Source organism: Pelmatolapia mariae, linkage group LG5 (genome assembly GCF_036321145.2).
Source record: "Pelmatolapia mariae isolate MD_Pm_ZW linkage group LG5, Pm_UMD_F_2, whole genome shotgun sequence".
In the NCBI taxonomy this organism is placed as follows: Eukaryota; Metazoa; Chordata; class Actinopteri; order Cichliformes; family Cichlidae; genus Pelmatolapia; species Pelmatolapia mariae.
In genome coordinates, this window is record NC_086231.1 from 1,837,501 (window position 1) to 1,858,257 (window position 20,757).

The 20,757-nt window shown below is 43.4% G+C and overlaps 1 protein-coding gene across 8 annotated transcripts in view; it reads left to right on the top strand.

Annotated features, from left to right (window-relative positions):
• The window catches only part of pcbp4 (poly(rC) binding protein 4), a 186,907-nt gene that overhangs the window by 47,914 nt on the left and 118,236 nt on the right, over positions 1-20,757 (top strand). The window contains exon 1 of one of the 8 annotated variants that reach the window (XM_063473310.1): positions 4,562-4,615. The exons of 6 other annotated variants lie outside the window; for them this stretch is intronic. The gene's annotated coding sequence lies outside the window, so the exon portion shown is untranslated. Of the gene's footprint in view, positions 1-4,561; positions 4,616-20,757 lie in introns of those variants that run through there. One more of the 8 variants, XM_063473311.1, reaches the window with a different exon arrangement.

Here is a 20,757-nt window from a genome sequence, read left to right on the forward strand (position 1 = left end):
GGTTAGCGTTAGCGGATACGTCATTAACGTGTTGACACCGTGCAGCTAGCACTACTAGTATTTTCACCATTTACAACAGCGCCATAAAGTGCAAAATGAAGAGCGTGTGAAACTTTGTGCTGTATCCCAGACCGCGAAGTCTCCAGCCTCCTGCCCCGAAACAAACTACCTTACAAAACTCATATATCGTATTTTTCGACTATAACCTCACACTAAAATGCTTTCATTTTCTCAAAAATCGACAATGTGCCTTATGTATGAATTCTGGTTGTGCTTACTGACCGCGAACCGATTTTATGTGGTACACAGCGCTCAGCGATCTGTCAAAAATGCTTTAGTACGACTTTGGTAATCTACGGAGCCGCACCGCTTGATGGATTGTTGGAGCATTACGGCTACCGTAGTCAGGAGCCTCGCGGAGTAATGCATACTGTGCTTCAACGTAATATTACCGCACTGTGTGTGTATAAGGACCACAAATGGCACCTGTAAGAGACATGGTTACGAAGCGGATTTCAAACTCCAGGCTGTCAGTCACGCAGTAGAAGTTGGGAACAGAGCAGCTGTGAAATCTGTCTTTGTTATTATGCTCAGCGTCTGTTAGTTTACATTTTGACTGCACAATTGTGAGCGTTTTGTTATGCACAAAGACAACATTGTTTTATTTTATTTATGGAGAATTATTATTTAATAAATGCTGATAATTTATTTCTGAATAATTTTTTCATGTACATCTACGCTGTATGTTAATAAAAGTGCCTGTGTGACATCTGGGACACAGCTTTGACTAAGAACTCTTTTTGTTCTTACTTTATGGCTTTAAAAAATATTGAGATATATATCGTATTTCGCCATCCAGCTAAAGAATATCGAGATATGAATTTTAGGCCATATCGCCCAGCCCTACTCGATACACCAAATTACCCCAGATACTCCACCCTCTGATGCAGGCTGGTGTATCTGCACACAGAGCAAAGTTCTGTATGAATGCGTGCAATGGCTAAATGTGTCCTGTACTGTAAAAGTGCTCTTTAAATGCTGTTAAAACCATCTATTCTCCCTCCAAAGACAAACTGTGCAGTTTCTGGAGGAACTGATGGCGATTGCTGCCTGTTTGCTATTGTTGCCATGAAGACGGTGCTCATGGCTCATTTTAACCCAGAAACTTAAACCTAATCAGACACTGACCACAGTACCAACACTGACACGTTCTGACTCGTGTTGGAGGGAAAAGCTGTAAACCACTGTAACTCATAAAAACAGGAAACCTGCATCACACTTTTTGTTAACCGTCTGCATTTGAGGTCCAAATAGAGTTATTGGTCATTACTGAGATTTTGGCCGTTTCAAACGAGTTTTGGACGAAATGCATTCTGGGATATTGCATTTCGTCATTTCGAGTTGATTGGAGACCAAAACAGCCAATCAGATTTTTTTGCATCCAAGTCTGTGATTGGCTGGTTTTGTGGCACAAATATAACAGTGTACAGAAAGAGTTGAACGCGCACGGGCAGAAATGTTGAGAGCGCGAGCAACACGTTGCGAGCAAGCGCAAATGCAAAAACTGAGCGAGAGGGGCTGCTATTGTGTGTGTGTGTGGATAATAGCAAACACTTTTTTTGCACGCAGCATTGAATTTTGTTCACTCAAATTTAGCTTTTCTTCACTCAAAATAAATTTCTTCTCAAAATGCAACACTTGCACCTGCAATTTTTTTACGTGCGCTCAGAATAGTGGCACAAAAATAACGCCATACTGGTTCAGTGGCTTGTGGAAGTTTGAAGAAGGAGAAAAAGAAAAGATACTCATGCAGAAGTCCAGATCAAATGACTTCTGATAGAGACAGCAGAAAGCATACCTGCAGTCACACCAGCAGCAGCTCTTTCAGGTCTCCCTCCGTTCTTCCATTCATCTTTCTTCATTTGTCGATACCTCCTCTTCATCTCCCAGCTGCTTTCATCTTATTCCTCATTCTCCTCATCATCATGATTTGTATTCAGCAGAAGCGTCTCATTCAGGCTGGTATTAGGCTCTCAGCCCAGGCAGGGAGGTGGGCTTGTGTGCTGGGGGGATTCTGGGTGGTTTGATTGCTGCGTACTTATAATAACAAGGATTATGAAAGGCTCATAACTGAGATTTGAAAAACACAGATATAGGTGATGTGGCTGCTGAGGCTGTGTGTGTGTGTTTGATCACGTGACCACATGTATGCGTGTTTGCTGGGAGTGTGTGTCGCGTGAAATCGGGAGCATGATGATTATTTTTTAACGGATCTGCCTGTGTTTATGCCAGCTCGTGCATTTTGGATATTTGAGCGGTGAAAATGAGAAGAAACAGGAGGCGGTGACGAGCGCGCTCAGGTAGAGACGGTGCCACGCTGCAGAAAAGGCCTGAGGTCACTGCTATATTTGTCCTGTCGAAGCTGTGCTGTGCGTTTGCTCAGTTGGCACAAACTTATCGACTCGTGCTCGATGGATTTCTCATCCCTCTGTAGTTCGGGCCCTTCAAGGTCGCTGTATTTGGCCGGGAAAAGAGAGGCGGTTTAAACGTGAGGATCTGTGTTGCTGTTTAGGATAAATCCATGGTGTTGTGCAGCGTCATCGATGAATCTGCTCATCGGTGACGCCGTCTGTGCCCTCCTGCCAGCAGAGACAAAACCTGAATAAACGGGTAACACAGAGGGGGAAATCGAGCAGCGACTTCCTGTAGAATCTTTGATTTAGGGACTGAGAGTCAGCGGATCATGCTCCCTGTCTGTAAGCTGCTTACTCTCTCGCTTTTATTCTTTCTTTCTCTCTTCAGTTTTTCCTTCTGTTGTGTGTCATCTTTTCTTTGGCCTGTTTTCCCCCTCTCAGTGTTTCTTTGGGTTTTTTCCCCTCCTGGGATTATTTCTGCAGACCAGTCAAGCCTGATGCAGATCTGTCTCAGTAAATCTTACATATTCCACCCTCCACTTACCTCCCACTCGGACTCTTCTCGCGCTCTCTCTCTCTGCTTCAGCGGCTCAAGCAGAAACCTGCAGATATTTACTCACACATCCGCACATTAGAATCACAAATCTGTTAGCGGATGGGACGCTTTTATTACGAGCGTGTCGCCATGTCAATAATGTTCAGAGTAATTTGCCCCTTGGTTGGTTTCATTTTCAGCTTGTGCAACAGAATCGCACAACTCTGCAAATTAATGAAGCGCAGCTAACGGAATTGATGGAACACGAGAAGACGAATAAAAGCCGGAGGTGAAAGGACCCAACGTTTAACCGACGAGTCGTTCAGCCTTGAAAACTTGCGTTTGGCCTCTGGGCTGTCAGAGCGCGTCTGCAGACGTTGGTTTGTTTGTTCTGCAGCTTTAATGCAAAGCTGTCGGCTGATGTTCACATGTTAGAGCTGAATGTGAAAGCATGCTGGAGCAGTGTTGTCATGATTGCCTCACAACAATAATGGCTGAAAGCTGAATGCATACAGAGCGTCTCTGGAGCAGATATTTCAGGTATGAATCTGTAACGTCTGCAGGATTTTGGAAACAGCTGCAGTTGTAGACATGGTGTCGATGGTGTCCTATTGAAACAAGCTGCATAAAGATTAGATGGTGAATCATGCAAAGCTGCTCCCAGAACAAAAGTATGGAGCTGTAAGTCATTCTAGAAACGCTTTGATCTGATCCTCGAGGTTACTTTAAAATGTTTAGAATAAAAACACCTGCAGCAGCTTAATGAGAACGGGACTCTGTCGATTTCCTGATCATGATCTGAATGAAGCCACGAGGAGTTAAAAAGGACGCACAGAGCCAACAGGTACACGTCTGAAAAAGTCTTTACGCAAATAGAAAATATAAATCTATTGATGACCTGAGAGGATAAAGATCAACTCTCCAGATGGTTCCTATGTGCATGTCAGGCTCCCAGACCTGTTTAGGATTCAGTTTAGCTCCATAGGAGGGATGTCAGGGTGTTTGGACACAGGTACGGCACTAATTATGAGTCTGTGTCATTACAACGAAGATTTGCAAACCCTCTAAAGGTCAGGTGGTCACAGGGCAGCCTGTGAAAACAAAGGAGGGAGGTTTGTAGGTGAAGGAACATAAACTGCTGCAGACATCACATCATCCCTCCCTCGTGTGTGTGTGTGTGTGTGTGTGTTTTTAGTTTCAGGCTTTGTGATTATGAGGACATGTCCGCTGGTCCTCAAAAGGATCTGAGGGTCTGTAAAGGTCCTCACAAAGACACTGTGAGAAAGGGAAGGGTTAAAAACAGCGTGCATGTGTACGTTCATACGTACCTCATACACATTCTGTGTGTGTGTGTGTGTGTGTGTGTGTATCAGAGATCTATAACCTGAACCGAGAGCACCGTCCCGTTAAAAGCTATCGATCGGGTCGTCCTTCTCCCCTCCCTCGTTCCATCTCAGTCTCTCTCGCTCTCTCTGCTCCCTCTTTAATCCTTTGTCTCTCGCTCCCTCTCTCCTCTCTGGGGTGGTCTCAGGTTCTCTGAATCATTACTGTATGGAGACAGAAGGCTGCAAGGAGGGAGATGGGGCTCATATGACCCAGCAGAAGGGACAGAGTGATGGAGGAAGGACGCGAGGAGCCGATAGCCGGGTCATGTGATAGTGTAAAAGTAAGTGAGGAGCAATAAGGATAAAAAAAAAAAACAGATTGAAGAGAGAGGTGACTGAAGGTGGGGAGCAAAAATGGCCAAAGTTCGAGCCGGTAATTGGAAATAGGAGGAGAGAAGGATGTACAGAACATACTGAGAAAGAGGAGAATGGTGAGGGGGATGATGGGAGTTGACAGGAGGGTGTAGGTGCTGATGGGAGTAATTTAACACTTCAGTTCGATTGGGGGTCAGCAGGGACCCCACGGTTCCCCTTCAGCCAGTCAGCTTCTCATTCTTCACCCTCGACCTTGACTGGAACAAGTTTCAGTGATATATTTGAAGGCTGGCTCACATTTGTGTTTGTTTGCTGCATCATCCATTCAATTTTAATAATGGGGCACCAAATCTGCAGAGCTTGTTTAGGGTTAAAGTTAATATCAGACCATAAAAGTCTGACTTTGAGAAGTAAAACATGTTTTTTGGTTTCAGAGTTTTTATGCTGCTGCTCAGAAAAAACCACAAAAAAACACTTTTGTACAAATGATGTAGTTTGGGGCTTTATTTTGGAAAAAAAACTGTTTTTGCAAATGATACTTAACAAACTTCGGGGGGGGGGGGGGGCTCGATGTTAGCTAGTGTTACAGAAATGTTCCCAAATGTCACAGAGACGGGGCAGTAAATGGGTGTCTTTATTTAGAGCAGCAGCTCTTTCGTGATGTAATTATCTCCTAGTTCTTCCTGTCCATTAAGGGATTTTTTTCTTTTTGGTGGGGGGTTGGGGGACTAGAGCTCCAGCTCATAGCTAATTCACTCATTAGTCCGATGCCAACCATCCATTTCCTTCCACTTAGTGGCAACAGGCTTCCAGTCGTCCTTTTCCCCATCAAAGTTTTCCAGCGTCTCGCTCCTGCGGCCGCGACGAGATCTGTCAGTGAGTTCTGGGTCTACCCTGCCGTCTCCCTACAGAGGTCCAAGCTCCTCAGCCTTCCTGTAAGGGAGACCCAGACTCACTGTGGACGATGCTCATTCAGCCACTTGTATCCGCAGCGTCCTTTTTTACCTCCTGACCCCAGGCCAGGGTTGGGATGTAGATCAGATAGATCCTCCACGTTCCCTTCACTCGTGAATGAGAATCCTGAAATGCTCGAGGAAGCATCTCTCTGCCAACCCAGAAGCAGCAATAAAGCGTTTCCTGGCACGCACAGAGCACAGCATTAATCAGCAACAATTTAATAATCACGCTTTTGAATGTAGTGAAACCTGTGCTGGTTCCAGCCTCTTAAATCAGAAGATTTCTTTGTTGTATGGCTGCAGATTGTAATTTTAAATTTAACAGGGGATCTGAAGAAGTCACCTTGGGATGTGAAAAACTGGAAATTTAGGCTATTTTTGACATTCTGATGATAAAATGAAGAATAAACCAACTGGCAAAATGTGCCTCCCATTAATCAATAATGATAAAGGAACAAAGCGCTTTATTCCTCGACTCTACTGTTGGCAGGATTTGGATTTATTTTTTCCTTTAATCACTTCCATTGAATCGTATTCAGGATCCAGAACCCTCGGTGACTTTGTTGGTCAGAAAAAAAGAACAACATGCACAGCTTTCCAGAAGAGATTTCAATGAGCTGCAAATGAAGATGATGTCGTGCATTTCTTTTCCTTCCTTCCTTGGTGAATAAAGAATAATCAGATGCTCGAAAATGCTTTTTCAATTATCAGAATTGTTGCAGAATAATTTTCTGTCAATTGAATAATCAGTTAATCAGCTGCTTGTTAACTGAAAACATGCTGGGGAGGAGTCTGCTAATGACCAGCGTGAACATGGAAGTGATGAGTTTCTATGTGCTAATAGAAACCTGATTATTGTTGGAGGGGAAAAGTACTACAACACACACACACACACACACACACACACACACACACACACACGATTTCATGTGTGCTGAATCTGCAGCTGTCTAACTGAAGGACATGTTTAAGTGCTCATTAAACTGCGTTACTCAACCCAGCCATTACACTGCCATCAACACATCACCTCAGTCCGAATTATGAGATTTGACATGTAATTTTCTGTGTGTGTGTGTGTGTGTGTGTGTGTGTGTGTGTGTGTGTGTGTTTCTTTTGCTTTTGATCATGAAATTTAATCTCCGCCGAGGTGACCTGCCGAGCTCGAATCCTCCTCGCTGTCACTCAGCTGAACAGAAAGTGGAAATGGGAGCTTTGTGACGATGAGGACTCACTTCTCAGAACAGCAGAGCTGAGATGATCCTTACATACAGTCTTCAAACCAAACATGTGAAGTTCAATGATCCACATGTCCTCTAGTTCATGTAGTTTAGCTCCTTGGGTGCAGGCAAAAATGACTCATAACCGATTAACACTTGATCTAACAACATTACATCTGGTGTGTGTTGTGTTTGCGTCCATCCTCCACACGTATCCTCATCAGGGTCACGGGGTGTCAGACAGGTCACCAGTCTGACACCGGGCTGAGTTTGGTTTCATGTAAACAGAAGAACAAGAATGATCTCAGTCATGTGTATGAGGAGAGCAAAATGCAGTAATGTAACGGAGTGCAGTACAGTCCCAGTACTGGCTGTGATTTTAATAATCAACATGATGTGGAATCGTCACCTTTCTTGGCAAGAACAGAACATCTGAATATTTGTGAAAGAGGAATTTATTGGGAGGAGCATTTACTCCTTTATTTAACTCCAGGAAGTAGCAGACGTGTTTGTGTTGGAGGCAGGCATTCGTAATAATAATAATAATAATGATAATAATAATGTATACTTTATTGATCCCCGTGGGGAAATTCCTCTCTGCATTTAACCCATTCACTCAGTGAAGCAGTGGGCAGCCACCAATGCAGCGCCCGGGGAGCAGTGTGTAGGGACGGTACCTTGCTCAGGGGTACCTCAGGGTAGCCGTTCAGTGGATTCGAACCCCCGACCTTCTGATCATGGGGCTACCTAATAATTTAAAAGTATGACAGGACACAGAGAGCAGTCCATTTTCTGTTTTTATTTTGCTGATCCAGACTTGCTCCAGGACGCTCTCACAGCCATCACACGTTTGATCTTTCAGTTTAAAAAAGTTCTAAAGTGGATCTGAATTTATGAAGTCAAAGCAAAAAGAACTGAGTGTGAACAGGCATGATTTCTGCTGTTAAAACTTATAAATGTACATCATGCTTAACCTGCTTGAGTGTTTTATGGCCGACACCGAGCTTCTCTTTGTTCTGTTCTTCAGAAGCTGCCTTTCAGTCAAGCTGACCAACCAGTGTCAAAGACCCAGCATCATCTGCTGGTTTTTATTGGAGGAAATTTGGTACTAATATTTTCATATTGCAGTATTTCACACTGTGTTGGACATTAGATGATGGAGACAACCACCCTGCAGCATTTCTGTTTCCAGGCGATGAGTTTGACGCTCGTCGCGCTGTGATAGCGTAGTTTGGGTGGAAACACGAGTGCCTGCAACATGTAGTCCCAGGAATTCACAGGATTTCAAAGGTCCCTTCAAACCTGAGTTTACTGCAGTTCCAAAGCAGTTTGAAGACCCGTGCAAAATAAACGACTCCAGTTCAGTGAGTGACGGTAATGAAGGACACGTCACAAAAAACACGTCATATAAATCTGACAACACAAAAACAACGGTGAGAGTTTCAAGCGCCTTCATGATTTCTGCTTCTGAAGTATAGTTCCCAAGAATATTGTGCAAATCAGAAATGTTTAGTCCTGCAAGCCCCACCCACAAAGTTCCTGACTTTTTTTTTTGAAAGCACTCTTGCTGAGACAATTTTGGGGGATAAATTAGGCTCTTCTCCATGAGTCTGTTCCAAGGTTTCTAGTGTTTTGAGGGGAAATTCCTGCAGTGCAACGGGATCTGAAATGTTTTTCTCCAACATTTTGCTATCAGTAACTTCCTCATATGTGCCCGCCATACTTCTTGGCTTGAGAGGGTTTTTTCTGCTAAATCATTACAGAAATACATCAGAAGCTTAATGAGCTCACATTTCACTAACCTGAATTCATTCTGTGAGTTACAGCAAAACAGCTTACTGGAATGGTGCAGGCTGAACACGTCTTTCAGAGAGTATGGTTGGCCGTGCTCTCTGAAAGACGTACTATAAATAGACTGAAAGCTCTCGCTAGCCTTACAATATCCATCCAGCTATTCATTCATCCACCCTTTCATCCAGCCAGCTATTTTCTGCCTCTTATCTGGTCCCAAGCTAGTCCAAAGATCTGTCCCGGGGTCTCTCCCAGTCGTCCTGGACAAACGCCTCACTTAAGAAGCATCTTGATCAGATACCCAAACCACCTCATCAGGCTTCCTTCCAAATATAGAGGAGGACTGAGATTCTCACCCTGTTGCTGAGGCTGAGCCCAGAGACCCGTCAGAGTAAGCTCGCAGTCGTAGGTGAGAGCAGGAATGTAGATTGAGCTGTAAATCGATGGCTTTGCCTTCATGATCTTCTCGCTCTTCACGCCAACAGACCAGGCTGCACTGCTCCTCGATCCTCGCATTATTAAGGTCGCAGTCCATAATGCAGCACTCTCATTGAGGATGATGTTACTCTGGTACTTTGTCCATTAGGATCAATATTGGATGCTGTGGATATCTTTCCTGATCCTCAGATGTGAGACACCCAGTCACTCACAGTCTTTAGGCTGAAAAATTTTCTCAGAGAGTGGAAACCTTCAGCAGCCATGATAAAATGTTCACAGCGGTGGATATCTCCTCTTGGTTAAATGAGCCGCTCCTGAACGAGTCTGTGATGTCGATAAGTCCTTGGATTTGAGGGCAGAAACTGAGAAAGGAGGAAACGGCTGAACTCGGCTTGACTCCTTGAACTAAAGGCTGGTGAATTTTCATGCATGGCCTTAAGATTCAGACTCCTGATCTAAGTCACGCGGCCGCCATCACCAGGAGCCCCGAGCTTAATTTCATGGCCTAAAAGTAAGATTCCATCTGAGTTCATAACAAGACTAGCGTGCATAAATAGTAGATGGGTTTGCATCCTGCTTTGTTGTTTGGTGCTGCGGGCTCATGCGCTTCAGAACATCTGAAAGATAAGGCGAGGAAAAAGAAGAGGAGCGAGAAACAGGGGCACTCTTCACTAAAAACATTTCTAGAGATGTCTGCAGTTCAGACGCTAAAAGAGGAAGTAAATTAAATATAACACTCTGAATGAGCAGGATGAATGGAAAGGGAGGGGCGAGAGGAAGTGAGGAAGAAGAAAGAGAGGATGTGTGACGTCTGTGGTGCCGTATAAAAATAAAATGTGTCCAGTCACTCGGTCGAAGCGCTCGCTGAAAGCCTGCAAGGCTGAAGAACGAAAATCTGAGTGCAGGCGAAATGACCGTGAACCCGGAGAGAGGAAGGTGACCCGGTGATTTATTCACAGTATACGAGCGCAGCGGACGCCACAGACCAAAACATAAGGAGGTGAAGTTAACGGTGTGAATGAGAGGGAGAGAAAGCAAAGGGGTGGAGGGGAGATGGAGAAACACAGCGGCGGCTCTGATAATAACTGATACTGTACACACTTTAATTACGTTTTTAATTTAAGCTACTCATTATCACAGTTCATCACTTACAATAAAATGAAAATCAAGTTTCTATTCAAATGTGGCACAGATTTTAACTTCACGTGTCTCCGTCTGCTTGAATTTATCTTCATATATTACAGAAATGTTTTCACAGTTACGCAGTGGTGGAAACATAATTATGCTCAGAGGCAGCGGGGCTTTTTTTTAGATGAAGTGCTGCACTAACCAAGAGCTGACAGAGTTTAAACACATCCATAAAACATTTTAATAATCCTGTAGTCACTGCAAGTCACAAGACTCACAGCCTTATGTTTTTTCTACTTCCTCAACCAGCCAAATGTTTCCTTCCAAAACCAGCAGTTATCCAGCACAAGTGATAACTGGATTTTCAGAGAATAACCATATCGCAGACGCACGTCTAGACTCGGCATTTTAAAGCCTCAGCTTTACCGTGTTGACTGCCAGAAGTAACTATATTTAAACCACAGGGTGGATTAACCACAGTTGATGTTGGCAAGCTTGGTTACTAACCTGCATCCTTACAGATGAAACGTATCCTTACATTAGAAGTATTTGTGCCAGAGCATCCATGGCTGGGACAGGATCTACTCCTGGGGAATGAAACGCATGCTTGGTTAGTGCTGCCTTTCTGAGCCCAGAACACTCAATAAACCTTTAAGAAAAGGGTAGTATCCAAAGAATTACAAAAATTTTAACTGTCTAAATTCTTTCATCTTTAATAAAATGATCAGCGTTGCTGCTTTAAGAGGTGTAACAATTAAGTTTAACATCCAGGCATCCATGAAAACAGAATTTATGATGTTTAATGGAGTTAGAAGTTAGCAGGAAGTTAGCTCGCTAGTTCTGACTGAGAGATTTCTGACAAAATTCAAACGTACAGCTCTGCTATCACTTCCAACATAAATGAAGACAGAAAACTAAACAGCAGTGACGTTTGTAGGGTTACTGAAGTTGGGCTAGCTGGTATATAATGATGTGCTACGTGATTGCTAGCGACACAGCTATGTTAGCATAACATAAACACAGTGAAGCTGGAGGATGAACGCTAACTTTTTTAAAAGTTAAAAGTTAACGTGAGGGTTCCTGATGGTTAGAGACAAATGCAATCGCATGGCAGGATGCTGAAAACGGACCAAACTTCAGTCAGGAGAACAACTGAGATAATCCATCCACAATATGAGGTTAGTCATTCATATATTGCTGCATGGGCTGGGCTGTAGTTACATCGTAAGGGTTTACAAACTGAGCTTTAAAATGAACAGTGGTAATAAAAACCAACAGAGGCCGACAGTGATCACTGACTGTTTTTAGGGGCTTGTTCAGATTAAATAGAACAAGATACAAAACATTAAAACATGTTAAAAACACAACAGCCTTAATAAACGCAGAGTAGTTTGGACCCAGAAGCAGGATTCATTCGTCATCAATTAAAGACCGGATTGGTCAGACAGCAGATGGCTAGCAGTTGAGTGACCACTCTTCCAACTTCAAGTCAAACATGATCAATAATAACAATAAACCATTCTTATAAGATGCATAATGTAAACATGCTCATTTAATGGTTGAAGTTGGGCATTTTAACATGGGGGTCTGTGGGGATTGGCTCCGTTTTGGAGCTAGCCTGAAGAGGTCAGTGAGTGTAAGTGGCTAAACATACAATTGAAACATTTCATTAGGCTCAGTGCACATTGATATCAGACTGCCTGGAAACAGATCTGAGCATCAACAGCTGTGTGCGTTCTCCATTATGTCTAAATAGAACCAGTGTTTGGCTTTAGAAGACGATGATGACATATGTTCTTGTTGATTATCTTCCATCTCTGTTTCACGGTTGCTTTCATTTGATAAAATATCATCATGAGAGAATTTCTGTTTGCTCTCGTGTGTTGTTTATTTGCAATATTGAATACAATTTATTGCTCCGTTTCTTTTTCTTCCAGAGCGGTTTTGTGACCTGTGGTGTCGGTGATAGTTCTACACCTATAGATTCTGGCTTGAGGCGCGCTGTACTGGCACTTGGAAATGCTGGGCATGGAAAGTTAAAAGATTTTCATTGCCATGTTTCTGCTCACAAAGTTTCCTCGAGAATGAATTTCCACCAACTACCCAACTCACATAAATGTAAAAACTTTCACTTTTTAATGTGTCCTCTGGCTTTTTTTGTGCAAATTCAGAGTTTTTGTCTGAGGGCCATTTGGTTATGTGGAGATAGTACTCTGTGGATTTATCAAAGCTTTTACATTGAAAACAGCTGCCTCCTGGTGCTGGAAATTAAGCTGACAATAGCAGAGAGACTCAACCATATGGTTAATTTGAGGGTCCCAAAGCGGCGAGCTGAAAATGGAGTTAAGCAGAGCCGACGGGGCTGGGATCGTTATTCATAATCAGCAATAACAACGTACGAGCTATTCACACACTGATGATGTAAAAGTATTAGTTCTGTTTGTCAGCGTTTGTGTTGTTGCTAAAGCTTTTTGTGCAGTGACGGAGACGCGTTCAAAGCAGTGGACCAAATACAGCCTTTATGAAGCTTGGCTGGATCGTAGACTGTAGCTCTAAAACAACAGCAACTATACTCTAAATTGTATTTAGAGTATAGTTGCTTTGATTGGAGTTTACAGTAATTTGCTGCCATTTTTATTTACAATAAGCTTTCTGTAAATTAAATTTACAGCAGTCCTGTGATTCAGCTTCAACAGGGCCGTTAAAATTTCCTCTGCCGTTGGTCAGTTTCAGTTTCAGTTTACAGCCATGTTTTTCCACAATCATTTTGCCAATTACAGCCATCTGCTGTATAAATGTATTGCAGTAACTTACAGAATATTACTGTTGAAATATGTGTTAGTTGAATTTTAGGAGCCCTTCTTTTTCTCCGTAGAGGATGTGATATTAAGTGTGCAGCTACTGCAGTGTGTGCTGTGCATTAGATGGAGGAGGTTCACAGAGATATCCACAGGCAGGAATGATTTCCTGTGTCATTCAGTGGTGCATTATGGGTAATCTCTCACTGCGCGTGCTCTTGTGTCTGGCCAGTACGTCATGGAGTAGGTGGGAGGTGTTGTCCAGCATTGTCCTCGTCTTGGACAACATCCGCCTCTGCGACACCACCTTAAGGGAGTCCAGCTCCGTCCCCACAGCGTTACTGGCCGTGCAGATCAGTTTATTGAGTCTGTTGGCATCAGCAACAAGTCAGTGGTGTAGTGGGTGAACAGGAAGGGGAGAGGACCGGCCCTTGTGGTGTCCTGGTGTTGCTGACCACCTTGACAGACACACACCGACCACAAATATTGTGATCTTCCTGTCAGGTAATCGAGAATCCAGGACACGAGAGAAGCATCCACCTGCATCGCTGTCGGCTTATCACCCAGGAGGGTCAGCCTGATGGCGCTGAATCCACTGGAAAAGTCAAAACCATGACCCTCACCGTGCTGCCCGGCTGGTTCAGATGGGCGTAGATACGATGATGGCATCCTCCGCTCTGAGGCGGGGTTGCTAAGTGAACTGAACGGCGTCCAGATCTGGTTGTTTGCTGTGAACATTATAACATATTCAGCTGCAGGACTGACTCCTTAAAGCTGCTGTGGAAACTGCCCTCTGTAAAGTAGTGAACTGATATGTGATTTTAAAGGATGATGCTGACAGTCAGTGATTTACAATCAGACATTTCAGCCAATCATTGATTGTCTTTCAGTGTCTGACGTTCACACACTTGTGTTCAGGCACTGCTGCTTGATCCTTAGTTCACTTCCAACATCTGTAGAAAGGACTCGTCTCCTTGGCAGGTGCTGTCAGGAAGTGTCAGGCAGACTTAGAAAAGTGTTGAATATAATTCTCAATTAGGCAGCTTTTGCTTCCACAGATGTCAGAGTGTGCAGCCAGCTTCCCTCTGTTTGAGTCAGGCAGTGCTCGGACTGCTGCTCCCTGTCACTCGTGTCAGTGCTGCAGCCTGTGAACTCGTGCTAGCACCATTAGCACCCAGGTCCTCCTCAGCAGGCAGCACTGCTGAAAGCACATCAGACCTGTAACCTGCTTCATTGTTATATGTAATTTAATGGGTTAATTTACAAATTATTCAATCAGTTTTACAATCGTCAGTTTAAAAAGAAAATACAAATGTGCACACATAAAAAAAAATGTCTCTCATGTGGAAATCTGTGTGCAGGACATCCTAATAATCAGCGGTATGTTGTGATGCTATCGTGATGTGAACTCTGTATTACCTTAAGGTGTTTACAGATAACACCCAGATTATCTATATGCATGTTAATATAACAGAGAGCAAATAAAACAGGTGCTGATAAGATAAGATGGAAAATTGGATGAGCGGCTGATACAAAGGAGAGAAAGGAAAAGTCAAAGAAGGCAGAAGACATGAGACGAAAGTTTGAACTGATCCAAGTTTGGAAGAATTGGGTTATTAAAAGTGTTCCTTCATACGAATGATGGAACTAACAAAAGTCTTTGACACTGAGGTTCGAAAAGAGTCAAAAAAAGTGAATGAGCGGGAAAAGCAGGCCGGCTCTCCGAGCTATCGATCTGAGCAAAGTCAATCTGCCGTTTTCTTCTGGCAGCGAAAACATGCCGTTTGACCTTGAAACAATGTCATTAACTCTGATGAGAAACAAGCTGGAAACAAACAGATAACGAAGAAAACAATGATCGGTTATTAGCCACTTAGAGGTGGAGTTGGTAATTACAGAGATTACGTCGCAGTAGCAGGTGAGACGCCGCTCGGAATAACGGTCTGCCGCCGGTGCGTCACATTATTAGACGGGAAAGCACAGAAGCCTAAAAAGACTCATCTTTAGCTGCAACAGCAGGATGGCGACTTTATTATTCCTAAAATTTAGATTCAAGGACTCTGCGGTGAGAGTCGCTGCACTCCAGCACCACGACTGAGGGCGTAATTCCCCTCTAATTAAATGGAATTTCAGTGCGTTTCATTTGAAATGATAACAGAATTATTTTATCTACAAACACTTAAAGGTAAGTGCAGCAGAACGTGGGGGTAATGAGGCGTTTGTAGGAACAAAGGCATGAAATTTAAAGCAGTGCAGGAAAGGAAACACATTCTGATATAACGTTCTGCATAATTTGTTGGTAATTTTGCAGAAAAGCAAACAATCTTACACTAAGTGCAGTGGACTTGTGGCACAAATATTATATACATATATTATGGGAATATACATATTATATCATAGGTATATATTTTGCCTAACTACTAGGTTTTTGTTTTTTAAGGGTAGTCGAGTAATAGAACGTCCATAATAGACACAAACATCATGAATATTAAGTAACAATGTAAAAAACTAGAGCTACAAAGACACTCACAGTGTGCTGCAGCATATTTCTAATGTGTGATGGGGAGGTCTCTTTGTCGCAGGCCTTTTACGCCCTTATTCTAGTGTGCCTACCTTTAAAAAGCTAAATATAATAAAACTGTAAATAGGGATGAAATATAGATAGAATAGATGATGTGGGGAAAAGCTTTAAGAAGAAAAAGATGATTTAGTGACAAAATGGATGAAACAAAAACAATTGGTAGCTGAATAAAATTATACTGTTGTAATTATTGATCTGTTTAATACTGACGACACATTTTAAAGAGACAAACTAATAATTTAAACTCGTCCAGTAATAAATAAACATCTGTCGAAAACCTTTAAATGTCACGATTAACCTGCTCTGTCTTTGGGTGGAGCACCGGGCATACACACCAGTTTGCTCTCCTCCAGTCGGAGTCATTCTGTGACTCGTGTTGGCGCCAGGTTACATTTTTATTTGTCCTATTAATTGTTAAATGTGCTACTCGGAGCACAGGAAGCAGCGGCGGTTTAAACGGCGCTGCAGTCGGTGTCCTCTCTGAGGTGACGGCCGGCTGTCTGACGGATGAACGCTCTGCTGTTCCCCGTGGTGCCAAACCACCGCGTGTGACGGCTGCACGCCACACGGACTGGCTGTCCTGTTCGGCACCGTGTCTGTGGGACTTTCACTGGTGCTGTGCGTTAGAGCCTAACTGTAACCTCAGCCTCTACCAAACAAACACCAGCTGGGCCAAATTCAAAAATCTTAGACTCAACGCTGTTTGTTCATTCTGACTGTGTGTTTACTTTCTTATGTTTGATTATTTGTAGGCCTAGTTAATCGTGGATTAAGGAGTTTTTAACCCTGAAACATGGCTGATGCAGCTCTGTTCCCAGTTACAGTTGAGTCTTATTCTTACACAAAGAAAGGGGAAAAATCTGGAAAACACCGCAGCGCTCCGTCTCCTACGGTTCACTGCAGCCTCTTTCATCATCAGTAAGCCACAAAATCTGGGCTGTGCTTTTATCCTGTTTGGTTGATGCTGCAGTTTGACCACAGAGGAACGTGTCTGTCTGATTTAGGTTCAGCTCAGAATTAGTCTCCATTTGTTTGTCTAATGAGCATTAGAGCAGTCTCCAAGCAAATGTTAGACTGGTGCCGTTGGCCTGCCTGTTCCTAAAACACTGGATATATCCACACTTTGTTTTTTTATCCTCCATGTGTGTGAATGTTGTTAGCTCTGCAGACTGCCAATGAAAGGTTTCAGTCTACATGACCCACTTTTAAAAAGGATTAGGAGGAATTCACCACTATGTCACTTTTTAACACAGTGTTTCATAAAATGTTCACAAATATAATATATAATACATACAAATGTACATAAACACAGAAAATGTTGGTGTCCACAGTGAGGAAGCAAAGCTACAGAAACTCAAGCTGGTCCTCAAAGATGGAAGCAAAGCGCCGCACATCCTCTCGCTCCGTCTTTGAAAGCTGCCCGAGGGAGGAGGGTCTACTTACCAGCGTGACTGCTGCTCGGCTTGTACACACACACACACACACACACACTTTAGCAGACCTGCTGTCTCGGTCATGCAGACAACCCCATGCATATTCCCGTTTCATCATTGGCCCTCTTAGGCTTTATTGATTCTTATAGCGCGCCGTGTGTGTGTGTGTGTTTCATTTAAGTACCTTCTATTTAGAAATGCGTTTGTAATTTGTCGCCTTCTCTCCGCTGTAACTGGTTCCTTGGTTCCTTCTTCGTTTTTCTTGATATCGTCACCGTGGTGACGTCTATTGATTGCATCGACTAATTGGAGTTTAAAGTCGACCTCGTTGTCGTCTTCCCAGCTTTCCCGGCCGTCTGTGAACCATGTCGGAGTATCTTTGCTGTGGAGCAGTGCAAGCGGAACCTGCTCGGTGATTTTTGCTAGCAGAGCTTCAGTTGGAGTTTCATGTTGAACTGAAGTTTGACAATCTACAGAGAAAAACTACAGAAACTACAGCGATCCAGCAAACTTTTGACGGGGTGGGGGGGCTGACAGCTGTGTCAGTCAGGACCAGACAAGTCATATCACACCTGCCAGGTATCGCCGTCATCACCATGTGAGCTGGGACCTGCACTCAGAGTCGATGAAATCACAAATATGTAATGAAAAAGGAGAGATTATCTGCTTCAAATGTGAAGCCACATGTGAGCCACGTCGGGCCACAGATGTCTCGCTTTGACACACAAGTGTAGCAGCGTGTTAGCATGTTAGTGCAACATGCTAAGCACTGCCAACTGCAGTTCAGCTGATGAAAGCATGAGATGAGATGTGGAGAAATAAGAAGTCGAATTACAAAGAAGCAAACACAACTTTTCATGTTGTTTCCACCTGATTCTCCAGCTTTGAAGTCGGAAGAACGACCTCCACCAGCTGCTCCACGTCACACCAAAGGATGGCTACATGCATTAATTACTCCTGCAGCACAAAAAATATTTGTGAGAGAAGGTTTTAAGGAGGAACTTGGTTGTTGGCTTTAACTTTGACTTGAAGGAATGTTTTAGCCTTCAAAGCATTTCGGCGTCCGCTGTTATGAACACCTGATGAGGTCGTCTGTGACATCGGTCGGTCTGCAGCTCTCCACCTCCTCCTCTCTGCCTGCCCTCTTTTTTTCCCAGCACAGTTTGATCCACCTTTAGGGAGCTGTTGAGAAGTGAACTCCTCTACCCTCCAGTAATTATACAGTCCTGTGCAAAGCTTTGAGTAATGAGGCCCTTTAAATTTATAGATTTTTTTTAACATACAACACTATCAGGGAGGTGTCTGATTGTTCCAAATTTATCCTGCGGCATGTCGGCCGGTCGTAAAGAACTATTTCTAGCGAGTCCTGAAATAGACAATATGATCCCCACAGAGTCCTGATCAGAGTCCAGATCCCGGCATTCCGGAGCCAGTCTGGGATCACGAAAGGTTCTGTCTGCGCTCCGTCTCTGCTGTTTCTGTAATATTCATAGATGAAATCAAATGTTCTTGAACTTTAATGACGCACCTTTTATAACCTAAACCCTGATTAGTCGCATTGTCACGTCACAGAGGAGTCATTACTCATGTTTCAGTCTCATGTCACTTGTGATTGGTTCACACGATCATGTGATTGTTGAGTGATGAGTGATGATTATAAAACAGCCGCTTCCTAGGTGCTGGGAACTTTCCTCAGAGATTTTGGTCCATGTTGGGATGATAGCATCACACAGCTGCTGCGTGACGAGAATCTCTCCATCCACCACAGCTCACAGGTGACACTGTGGTCCTAAAGGGATGGACGTGGTCAGCATCAATACTAGACTGAATAGGCTGTGGTAGGGTAGGTAGGACACTCAGCTGGTACTACGGGGCCTCCTCTGACCCTCCTGAAACACTCAGACCAGCAGCCAGGCCACATTCAGCCACTTAAATCATCCTCCAGCCTTATTCTGATGGCCAATCTGAACTTTAGCAGGTTTTCTTGACCAAGTCTGATTACAAATTTGTGTTAACGAGCAGACGACCAGGTGTACCTGATGGATGTAGGTGGTGCTTTTTTCTGTGATGCTGCTTTATACTTGGTAAACTTTGTGTTCACCCTTGTTTCTTATGAGTTTCTGGATGTTTGCTGGAATTAAACCGTCTACGTTTGTGAAAGTCTTCATAAAAGAGAAACCTGCATCGCTCGGTGTGCGTGCACTCTGGCTCGGAGGGAAACGGCAGGCCTGTGTCGTGCAGATAAAGCAGACATTTATAGAAATGCTGCTTGAGTGCAGGACTGCGTGTCCTTTTTTGGGTGGGTAGAAGCAGCTCCACTTGTTACTAAGTGCCCTTAAACAATGTGCTTCATTATTTCTGGGCTCCGGCTGTGATGAGTGTTTTAATATTAGTAGAATTAAAGAGGTAGATTTTTATTACCAGCCGGCCCTTGTTAGTGATCAGAAAGCTTTCTGTGGATATTATTCTTATCAGACACAGCCGAACACTCATTTAGTGTGGGCACGTATTTAGCTGACACCCTAATACTTGTCTCATTATGCAGGCGAAGCATTGTTCATTTGTTTTTCTTGAAGCCTCCACGTGTTTTCTCTGTCGGCAGTTTCTTTTACATCCGATTACAAAGATGCTCCTTTTTTCTGCTTCGTTAACCTTGAAAGTGTTGAGTAAATATAACTATTAGGTAAGATTTTTATTTCCTGAGAAAGACAAACAGGGAGATGAAGGGAGCTGGATTTTTGAGCTTTGCTGTTGTTTGGTGTTTAAAACTAGGGCTGGGTATCGTCACTGATTTCTAGAATCGATTCGTTTCCGATTCACAAGGTCCCGAATCGATTCGATCCACGATTCGATTCAATTCGATTCGATTCGATTCAATTCGATTCAATTAAATTCGATTTGAATCTGGGAAATTTTGACAGTCAGAAATATTATAATTCAGATCAGTACATTTACATATTTTTGTATCTATAAAAAGGAAGCTGACACACGCAAGACTTTATCAAAGGTGTGAGCGTCACAGCAGACGCCTTTGTGTCAAAGTAGCTGAAGATAAAACACAGAAAAACATGAAGGAGGTTTTCCTGGCCTGGGATTTTATAAAAATATTCTGCAGTACATCAAAAACGAAAGAAAAGCATTAATCAACATATGAACGTTACCTCTGACGTTACAGCAGTTTTGTTAGAGACACGGCTAAGCGTTTTGCATTTTGCATAATTTTAAAAAGTTAAAATTTGTTCAGTATTGAACGGCAGAAATTAGAGTTTCTTTTCAGAAGTAAGTAAAAGGAAAAAAAACGCGGCCGACAGCGCTGTAAACAACGGTAGACTTGTGCGTAACAAGCAAGCGAATAATGCAGAAAACAGTACAGAGAGAGAGAGAGAGCTGTGCATGAAGTGTGATTTTATCGTGGGTGAAGCAAAACAGTAAAAGTCAGAGGGAATTCATGACGATGTTTATGTGAAGCGTAGTTTGGATCTTCTTTTGCTGCTGGTTCGGTCAATATTGTTTGGAGAGAGATAAAACTAACAGCTTTAGAATCAGCGCAAAAAGGGCGTGAACACAAAGCGCGGACCCGCCGACAGATCAGAATCAGCGAGCTGTCGGCTTTCAGCCCCGACTGTGTCCGTGCAGTTGTTGTGCCAAAAAGTGATGGCCGTCCGCGGGAGCGCGCGCAGCCGCTTAAAACTGCAGCGCCCGTCGGGTGAGAAAGGCGACATCTCACTGATTCTGATCCGCGGGTCGCGCTGTGTGTTTACGTCCT